The sequence below is a fragment of the Triticum urartu genome, chromosome 4A (genome assembly GCF_056163025.1).
Source record: "Triticum urartu cultivar PI428250 chromosome 4A, HENAU_Tu73, whole genome shotgun sequence".
NCBI classification, from domain to species: Eukaryota; Viridiplantae; Streptophyta; class Magnoliopsida; order Poales; family Poaceae; genus Triticum; species Triticum urartu.
The window spans coordinates 347,388,961-347,400,293 of NC_141876.1; positions in this window are offsets into that span (position 1 = coordinate 347,388,961).

Sequence of the window (11,333 nt, forward strand, 5' to 3'; positions counted from 1 at the left end):
AATAGTGCGGAATTACGTCTGCAGTGGCCATGCAAAATTTCGTCGACTTCCCATGGAGGAATCTCCGACAATCTACAATATACCGGAGCCCTGTCAAATCTGGACGGGAATCTGGACGAGTTTAGGGCGTGGTCTCCAGAGCCCAGCTCGGAGGTCCTTTGGAAGATCCAACCGTTCATCTACTGCGGAATTCCAATATCTACCACCCCTCCAAATGTCATCTCGATCCGACAGTTCAAACTCCGGGAACCTTCCGATGAGTGGACCAATTTTCGGATCTGTTTTCTGCGCGAATACGGATCCGACCCGAATTCATGTTTCTTTATGAACGTGATATTGGACGACCTTTTTAGAGGAATTCACTTCTAGGGTATTATGCATCGTTTTTAAACACGTGCCCATCAAATTTTAAGCCTCCCCTGAGGTCATCTTCATCATCATGCTGGTGTCAAACCAGTCCGGCAATATTGCTCCAAGGCTGCCGATCTGTGCTAGACACGTCGTCACTTTGTTGAACCGAGCTCAACTTCTTCGAATCATCATCTCAGCAAGCCGAACAGGAGTTCGGCATCGCGAAGGATAAATCATCACCAACATCGCCGCCCCATGGATTACACGGAGCGGCCACACCGGCATCGCCGCATGGTCACTTCATCAAGCCGACATTGACCACGTCACGACCTACATCGGTAGGGCCGCACTGTTGCTTCTTCAAACCAGCATCCATCACGCCGACCTACTTTGACTCATAGGATGACATCGAGGCTTCGACATCTTGGCTGGACCGGGGGCTTCACCATCTCTTCATCAACCTACTCCGGAGACTTTGGCGTCACTAGCCGACTAGCTCCGTCACGATTAGCTGGACCGAGGGCTTTGCCTCAGCGAGCCAACCTTTGCCAGCATCGCCATGGCGTCGCTTTATCGCCCATCAGGCAATGGGTGTGCGGATCGAGTCCCAATTTTGGGAATCACCTTTCTTCGGATTGCTACAACAAATAAACCAGGTGCTATTAATCCTAGTATTTTTTGCTTGTTTGGGTTCATTTTTCCCAAGGAATTATTACTCTGGTTTGTCCATCATATGAACACAGGTATATCAAATGGTGGACGCATTAACGAGGTCGCATGGTGGTTCGGTCAGTTTTCGTACATGGTCCGGTGAACGCCGCATCCGGAACTCGGACTGACTTGTGAATTCAGCCTTTACCGCATCACGCCGACGCCCTGCACCGACATTGACTTCGGCGCCATGCCATATTTCTTTTATTACTCACTTTGCATAAATTATTCATTATGCAACGATTTTTTAAAATTATTACTATTACTATTATCTCCGGTTTGCACTATTTTTTGTGCATAGGAAAATGATCCGGGTTGGGCAGTATCGTCAACTCGGCATACTTACATACCACGTCACCTCGGCTGGACGGGGGGCTTCGTCAACACATCATTACCCCATGCCGGGGACTTCGGCATCACTCTGCCGGCCTGCATTGGTCATGCTATGTCACCACTTCGGAGTGCCGAGCTCTTTACTCTGCCACCTCGGGACCGGCTTGGGGGATGGAACCTTCTCCCGCATCAAGCTCGGACCGCGTCATCAATACCAAACACATTAACCAGCTAAGTTTCCTTGATGCTCAAAGTTTCAAATTTTTAACTTATGTTCGATTAGACCAAGCATTATACTTTTTTTGGAAAAAAGTTGCTTGTAAAAAATTTCTTTGTCAAAACTTTGTTTATGACACACAAATTCAAATAGTCCGTTTACTTGCGGGCTTCCTTTATGAAGCCTTTCCTCTTGCAAATGATTACACTTGTACGGCTTCGTTCCTTGCTCGTGTATTACACCACAATATGCACCATGTTGACTTAAGCAATTTGCAAGCTGGGTTGCCTCGCTCCTGTGTTTACCCCTACGTTCCTGTTGTTCGGTTAGGGAGTAAACGGAGCACCTCTGCGATTATCACGATTGGGTCATCCGAGCCGGACCTCAAACTGCGTGAGGCCGAAAGCTAGTGCTCTTATTGTTTTCAATTATGGTCGGCACACAACAGAACTCATGAGTACAAAAAATCTATTGCACAAGTCTCATAGTAATAATGAGCACAGAAGAAAGGTATCGGTTGGGGTACTATTTTCTTCGAAGATGCTTCTTACACTTCGTCAGTAATATAGCATAAGTTCCCTGAGCGCGCTTTGGCTGTTACAGCCTTATGGCCTGATTGCGTTGTCATCGGAAACACCATCGATACTCTCGACAGGTGGAGTACATGACACTTTTCGACCCTTGGCCGAAGAGGGAGAACCCAACGGTTGGTTAAGACGCATTTAAAGTTCTTCTTCTTAGTCATTGCAAAGTTTTTTTATTATTATTTATCTCTCCTTTTTTCGACACGAGTGTGTGGTCACTAGCCGGGGAGCCTAATTTCTCTATCAAAGCCGCTAGAGTTTAGTATGCTAAACTGGTCTAATGAGAAGTACTCCGCCTTCGGGATAGGAGGTTGAAGCCGTAGGCTGACCCGCTTGAAGTCTTGACAAAGGATGTGTCATGTTAAAGCACGACAGAAGCACTTTTTTTCTACAGTCCAATTTTCATATTGGCACTGAACACTTGATCTTATTCGGACGTCAGGTATTCACTGACTTTTTTGGTTTTCCAAGCCTATGGTACTTTTAAACTATTTGTGTGTTTCCAGCATTAGTCTCGTAGCGTAACACCGGACACCTTTAGAGATTCGGCAAAAACACTCTCGGATATTGCCATATATGCATCGGTTTCGAATTTTGTCTTTGGTCAATAGTTAGGTTGCCCGGCTCCTGTGCTTGCCTCCTATGTTCTGCTTTGTTCGGCTAGGGAGAACCACTGCGATTGTCCTTCCAGCTCGCATGGTTAAGCACCTTAGTGGAGAAAGCCGAAAACTGATTGTCACAACAGGCGTAAACTGGTCAGCGATCCGATGACTATGTTAAATGACGGGCCGTTCATTCATTGGCCGAAGTGTTTACGGCTTGACCTCGGATGTTGCCGAACACTAACCGGGGGCTCATTGCTAGCTTCCCCAGTTAAAAGCTCCTGTGTCTAAGCGAAAGTTATAAACCCCGCATATCTGATTGCCTCGTTTCCGCTAACACAACTGCCTTCGGGCACCGAGACGTCAGCTAAGGGTTGTTTTGTTATTGCAAAAACACCCTGTGTAGTATCTACCAAGGGGTAGAGGTCGACAATGGGACACCTTCAACTCATAAACGGTCACAATGGAGTCAAAATATTTATGTAAAGTACTCGGATACATAGAATCACTACACATAATCTATGATTTTACTCTGGATATCGATCCTTAATTTGGCCACCCATGCCCACATTAAGGCTCGGGGGCTACTGGGATTTGCGCTCATTATTTACAAATATTAAAGGGGCACATCGATCCCCTGATCTGGTGTTGCCCCCGACCAGTGTCTCGGGGGCTACTGCATTGCCTATTCAATGCAGAAAATTCAAAGGGCTCAGTGTTCGGCTTGATCGAACTATGGGAAAGCGCATCTTCGGACAACAATAAGTACCATCTGGACCTATCTAGCATCAAGCTAATATATCACGGCGACTTCTCACGACCCTCTCTCAGGGGCCCGTACGCAGATCATCATTATTTCTAATATATTACAATGCGTTTTTATTCCTATGTATGCTGCCGAGCTAGGAGTTGATCCTTAGGCCGATTTCGCGCATCGACCTGAGTCTCAGCGGCTACTGGGATCAGTAGTCTTACGTCATCCTTCAGGTGCATCTCGGGTTTTAGACCGATACACACCTTGAAGGCTACTGGCTATATATCTCGGTAGAGAATAAATTGCACCAATAGAAAATAATGACAAAAAATCGACCCACAGTCGGGGTGGTGCACCACCTCGGAAGCAGTCCGGCATAAAGCTCAGGCGCGAGTGGCTGGCTCCATAGAGGGCATTTCTGGCATTAAGCTCGGCTAAACTCCTTCGACTTTTTTGAACCAAGGTGATATGACACCTCGGATATAGTCCGGCGTTGGATCCCGGATACAGTCCGGTGTTGGAGTTTGGACATAGTCCAGCGTTGGACCTCGGGTACATTCTAGCGTTGGAGCTCGGAAAGCGGTCCGGCATTGGTGTTCGGCTGCAAAAGATACCTCGAATGCAGTCCAGCGTTGGAGCTCGGACGCAAGAGGACGCTGCTGCCTAGGAACAACTTCAAACCCGAGGTGTGGCATAATAATAACAAGGCATTGATAAAAGCCGAAGACTTAAATGGCTCCTCGGATACCCGACGTGTGAGATCTTCAGATTTAGCTCGGCAATCCTCAAGATAGAAGATGGGAAGATTTGTTGAACCTGTTTTCAAGACCGACGACCGAAGGCAAAGAACAGTTCGGAAGAACCAATGAGCGTCCCCAACTTGAAGACCGGTTCAGGGGGCTACTAATAGTGTCCTGGACTAGGGGGTACTCACCACGCCGTCTCTCGGTCAGTTAGACTGGACCGAGGACCCCCATGGCCGTATACTCATGGGCCAGTTCGGACAGCTGCCGCATACAAGGAACATTGCACAAGACTTGGTGGTCAAGAGAAGGACTCCTCCCCCACCGGCGTATTCGGCTAGGACTCTTGTTATCCTAGGCCTCCGGTGCATTATATAAACCAGGGCCAGGCTAGTCGATAGATACACAACAATCATAATCATATGCTAGCTTCTAGGGCTTAGCCTCTACGATCTCGTGCTAGATCAACTCTTGTAATACTCATATCATCAAGATCAATCAAACAGGAAGTAGGGTATTACCTCCATAGAGAGGGCTCGAACCTGGGTAAACATCGTGTCCCCTATCTCCTGTTACCATCGACCTTAGACGCACAGTTCGGGACCCCCTACCTGAGATCCGCCGATTTTGACACCGACACACTTCACTCGGAAGGAATTTATTATTGAAACTTAGGCGAATCGGATTCGCAGCTAAGCTACCCACTGGGGATTTTGGACACATGTATAAGTAATAACAATCATTTAGGAGACTGCAAAACCATGTCTTTGATAAACAAACTGAAAGGTACTTCTTATTACATCTCGACAGTCTGAATGCTTAAGTGTTAGAATGGCGGAGAAGCTCCGCATTCCAGGCACGTGGCTCATCTTTCTTGTGTTCCACATCATATAGGTGATATGCACCATTGTGGAGATCTTTGGTGATGATGAAGGGACCCTCCCAGGCGGGAGCTAGCTTGTGTGGACGTCGCTGATCCACTCGTAGAACCAGGTCCCCCTCCTGAAATGCTCGACCTCTTACATTCCTAGCATGGAATCAAGGAAGGTCTTGCTGATAGATGGTCGACCTGATCAGGGCCATCTCTCTCTCTTCTTCTAAAAGATCAACAGCGTCTTTACGGGCTTTTTCTGCTTCTTCCTCCGAGAAGAGCTCCACTCGGTATGATTTTTGAAACTTAGGCAATTACTGGACTGCAGCTAAGCCCCCTAGTGGGAGGATTGCTCTCCACTCGGGATTTTTTTAAATTTAGCAAAGGACTAGACTGCAGCTAAAGCTCCGAGTGGGAGGATTGCTCTCCACTCAGTAGGATTTTTGAAACTTAGGCGAGTACTCGACTGCAACTAAGCCCCCGAGTGGGAGGATTGCTCTACACTCGGTAGGATTTTCGAAACTTAGGTGAGTACTGGACGACAGCTAAGCTTCCGAGTGGGAGGATTACTCTCCACTCGGTCAGACTTTCTGAAACTTAGGCGAGTACTGGACTGCAGCTAAGCCTCCGAGTGGGAGGGTTCCACTCAGTAGGATTTTTGAAAGTTAGGAAAGTACTGGACTTCAACTAAGGCTCCGAGTGGGAGGATTGCTCTCCACTCGGTAGGATTTTTAAAACTTAGGCGAGTATTGGACTACAGCTAGGCCTCCGAGTGGGAGGATTGTTCTCCACTCAGTAGGATTTAAAAAAAACTTAGGCGAGTATTGCACTGCAGCTAAGCCTCAGAGTGGGAGGACTGATCTCCACTCGGTAGGATTTTTGAAACTGAGGCGAGTACTAAACTGCAGCTAAGCCTCCGAGTGGGAGGATTGCTCTCCACTCGGTAGGATTTTTGAAACTTAGGCAAGTACTGGACTGCAGCTAAGCCTCCGAGTGGGAGGATTGCTCTCCACTTGGTAGGATTTTTGAAACGTTGGCGAGTATTGGACTGTAGCTAAGCCCCCGAGTGGGAGGATTGCTCTCCACTCGGTAGGATTTTAGAAACTTAGGCGAGTACTGGACTGCATCTAAGCCTCCAAGTGGGAGGATTTCTCTCCACCCGGTAGGATTTTCTGAAACTTAGGCGAGTACTGGACAGCAGCTAAGCCTCCGAGTGAGAGGATTGCTCTCCACTCGATAGGATTTTTAAAACTTAGGCGAGTACGGGACTGTAGCTAAGCCTCCAAGTGGGAGGATTGCTCTCCACTCGGTAGGATTTTTGAAACTTAGGTGAGTACTAGAATGCAGCTAAGCCCCCGAGTGGGAGGATTACTCTCCACTCGGTAGGATTTTTGAAACTTAGGCGAGTACTGGACTACAGCTAAGCCCCTGAGTGGGAGGATTGCTCTCCACTAGGTAGGATTTTTGAAACTTAGGCGAGTATGGGACTGCAGCTAAGCCCCCGAGTGGGAAGATTGCTCTCCACTCGGAGGGATTTTGAAACTAAGGCGAGTAAGGGACTGCAGCTAAGCCCCCGAGTGGGAGGATTGCTCTCCACTCGGTAGGATTTTGGAATCTTAGGGGACTACGGAACTGAAGCTAAGCCCCTGAATGGGAGGATTGCTCTCCACTTGGTAGGATTTTTGAAACTTAGGCGAATCAGATTCGCTGATAAGCCCCCGAGTGAGAAGCTTGCTCTTCACTCGGAAGGAATTTGTTTTTGAAACTTAGGCGAATCGGATGCGCGGCTAAGCTACCCACTTGGGGATTTTCGACACATGTATAAGTAATAATAATCATTTAGGAGACTGCAAAACCATGTCTTTGATAAACAAACTGAAGGTACTTCTTATTACAACTCGACAGTCTGAATGCTTAAGTGTTAAAATGGCAGAGAAGCTCCGCATTCCAGCCGCGCGGCTCGTCTTTCTTGTGTTCCACGTCATATAGGTGATATGCACCGTTGTGGAGCACTTTGGTGATGATGAAGGGGCCCTCCCAGGCAAGAGCAAGCTTGTGTGGACGGTGCTGATCCACTCGGAGAACCAGGCCCCCCTCCTGAAATGCTCGACCTCTTACATTCCTAACATGGAATCGATGAAGGTCTTGCTGATAGATGGTCGACCTGCTCAGGGCCATTTCTGTCTCTTCTTCTAAATTATCAATAGCGTCTTGACAGGCTTGTTCTGCTTCCGCCTCTGAGAAGAGCTCCACTCACAGGCCATTATGGAGTAAATCAGTTGGCAGCACGGCCTCGGCTCCATAAACCAGGAAGAAGGGAGTCCGGCCAGTCGACCGATTTGGCATTGTCCTCAAACCGCACAGTACTGATGGTAACTCATCTACCCAGGCACCAGCTGCATGTTTGAGGTCTCGCATCAATCTGGGGTTCAACCCTTGTAACATCAAACCATTTTCTCTTTCTTCTTGTCCATTCAATTCAGGGTGAGCGACTGAAGCGTAGTCGACATGGGTGCCCTAGGAAGTGCAGAAAGCTCTGAACTCATCTGAATCAAAATTTGAACTGTTGTCCGTGATGATGCTATGCAGGACTCCATATCTGAATGTTAACTCTATGATGAGGCTGACGGCAGTTCTTGAATCAAGATTCTTGATGGGTTTGGCTTCAATCCATTTAGTGCACTTGTCGACCGCAACAAGCAAGTGAGTGAAACCACTTTTGCCAATTCTCAAGGTCCCAACCATATCCAACCCCCAAACAGCAAATGGCCAGAAGAGCGGAATGGTTTTCAAGGCTGAAGCGGGCTTGTGAGAAATGTTGGAGTAGAATTGGCAGCCCTCACACTTGTCAACTATTTCCTTTTCCATTTCATTTGCTCGCGGCCAGTAAAAACCTGCCCGGTATGCTTTGGCCATGATTGTCCGAGAGGACACATGGTGACCACAGGCCCCCGAGTGGATATCATTAAGAATCATTTGACCTTCCTCTGGGTTAATGCATCGCTGGGCAACTCCAGTCACACTTTCCCTATACAGTCAACCACTTATCACGGTGAAGGCTTTAGATCGACGGACAATCTGTCGCGCTTTATCTTCTTCTTCTGGCAGTTCTTTCCTGAGAATATGTGCGATATACGACACTGTCCAGTCAGGAATGGCAACCAAAACTTCCATGACTAGGTCGACCACGGCTGGGATTTCAACTTCAGTCGGATCAGTAGAACTCTTAGGTTGAGGGGGCTCTTCTGTGAAGGGATCCTCTTGAACTGATGATTGTGGGGGCTCTTCTGTGAAGAAATTGGCTCCCGCTTGGAACCTATTTTTGCCAGGTCATCTGCGGCCTGGTTCTTCAGTCGGGGAATGTGGTGGAGCTCTAGCCCTTGAATCTTCTTTTCCAGCTTTCTTACTGCATTGCAATAACTAGTCATAGCTGGACTTCTGACATCCCACTCCTTCATCACTTGATTGACCACCAAATCTGAGTCACCGTAGACCATTAGGCGACGGACGCCGAGTGACATGGCCATTCGCAACCCGTACATAAGTGCTTCGTATTCAGCTTCATTGTTGGCTTCATTGTTGGAGGAATCAAAGTGAATCTGGAGGACATAACTGAGTTTGTCACCTCGCGGGGATACCAAAACTACTCCAGTGCCAGAGCCATTCAACATCTTGGATCCATCAAAAAACATAGTCCAATGTCCCAAGTGGACTTGAGTCGGTTGTTGTTGTCCAACCCACTCGACAAGGAAATCTGCTATTGCCTGGTACTTGATTGCTTTCTTTGCCTGAAACTTGATATCCAACGGAAGGAGTTCAATCACCCACTTTGCCACTCGACCAGTTGCATCTCTGTTGTTCAAAATTTCTGACAATGGAGCATCACTGACGACTGCGATGGAGTGATATGAGAAATAATGTGCCACCTTCTTCGAAGTCAAGTAAATTCCATAGACAAGCTTCTGATAATGCGGATATCTCTGCTTGGACGAAGTTAAGACTTTGGAAATATAGTAGACTGGACGCTGGACCTTATATGCTTTACCTTCTTCTTGCCGCTCGGCCGTGAGTACTATACTGACAACTTGTCCAGTGGCTGCAATATAAAGCAGTAAAGGCTCTTTGTTGATTGGAGCAGCGAGCACCGGCTGGGTGGAAAGCAAGGTTTTGAGCTCTGCAAATGTTGCGTCAGCTTCAGGAGTCCACTTGAACTTATCAGATTTCTTCATCAATCAGTAAAGAGGCAATGCCTTTTCAACGAGACGAGAGATGAATCGACTCAAGGCGGATAAACAACCAGTAAGCTTCTGAACATCGTGTATGCGCACAGTGATTTTCATTCGGAGTATTGCGCCAACTTTCTCTGGGTTAGCATCGATCCCACGTTCGATAATGAGGAAACCAAGTAATTTTCCGCCTGGAACTCTGAATGTACAGTTTGGCGGGTCAAGCTTGATATCATATCTTCTCAGGTTGGCAAAGGTTTCAGCAAGGTCAGTCAGCAGGTCGGAACCTTTACGTAACCTAACCACGATGTCATCCATGTACACTTCCACATTCCAACTGATTTGAGTGAGCAGGCACTTCTGTATGTGCCGCCAACATTCTTGAGACCAAAGGGCATGGCAACATAGCTAAATCACCCGAAAGGGTTGATAAAAGCTGTTTTTATTTCATTGTGTCCATACAGTCGGATCTGATGATACCCGGAGTACGCGTCCAGAAAGGACAATCGCTCACATCCCGCAGTCGAGTCGACTATTTGATCGATGCGGGGGGGGGGGGTGGAATGATCTTTAAGGCAGGCCCGATTGATATGCTTGAAGTCAATACACATACGGAGTGAATCATCCTTCTTGGGAACCATGACGACATTGGCGAGCAACTCAGAGTGGTAAATTTCTCGGATGAACTCAGCTGCCAGAAGCCGAGCCACTTCCTCGCCAATTGCCTTTCTTTTCTTCATGGCGGACCGTCGGAGGTGCTCTTTGATAGGTCTTGCTTTTGGGTCGAATCGCAAATGCTGCTTAGCCAGTTCTCCGGGTACACCTAGCATGTCAGAAGGTTTCCATGCAAAGATGTCCTGGTTCTCACGGAGGAACTGGATGAGCGCTTCTTCCTATTTACTGTCGAGTGTTGTTGATATATAAGTCGGAGCAGCATTGGGATCAGTCGGGTGAATATGAACTGACTTTGTTTCACCACACGACTTAAATGCAGACTCTGAAGCAGGCTTCTTAGCTCTCAAAAAATCACTCGGATCTGCCATCTTCTTGTATTCTTCCATTTCTATTGCTGCCATCTGTTAATCGACAATCTTCGAGCCATTTTGGAAGCACTCTTCTGCTTGCTGCCGATTACCAGTGACTGCAATCACGCCCCTACACTACAAAAAAAATACACTTTTGTGATGATACGTGTTTGTCACAGTAGGTCGCGTTTTTTGTCATGCATGTACATCCATGACAAATTTATGACAGAATCAAGATAGTCATACATGTGCTGTCGTAAAAGTGTTCCATGACATTACCATAATTATCATCACGGAAGTGTCCACTTCCATGATGATAAATCGCGCGTCATAGAAGTGCTTTCGTCAAGGGTGATCGGCATGTGGCATCCACCGTAACGGAACGCCGTTAAGCTATCGGGTCAGGTTTTGGATCCGATAACCCATTAACAGCCCTGACCAATGGGATTTTCCACGTGTAAAATCATCATTGGGTGGAGGAGACACATGTCAGGTCCGCGTTGGCACATGTGTCACTCATCCAATGGGCGAGACGCGCCTATGATATGTTAACACGTGGACCGGCCCATCAAGTTTAAATGGGCCGGTCCAACTGAAGGCCCACAAGATTTTGCGGACCATAATGGGCCGGCCCAGCTAATGGCCCATGAGATTTTGCGGACCATAATAGGCTGGCCCATCTAAAGGCCCACAAGATTTTGCGGGCCATAATGGGCCGGCCCAGGTAAAGGCCCACAAGATTTTTGTGTGCCATAATGGGCCGGCCCAGGTAAAGGCCCACAAGATTCTTGCGGATCATAATGGGTCGGCCCAGCTAAAGGCCCACGAGATTTCACCGACATTAATGGGCCACCCAGCTATAGGCCCACAAGATTTTGAGGACCCTAGTACTTTGGCCCATTAACTGGCTGCCATG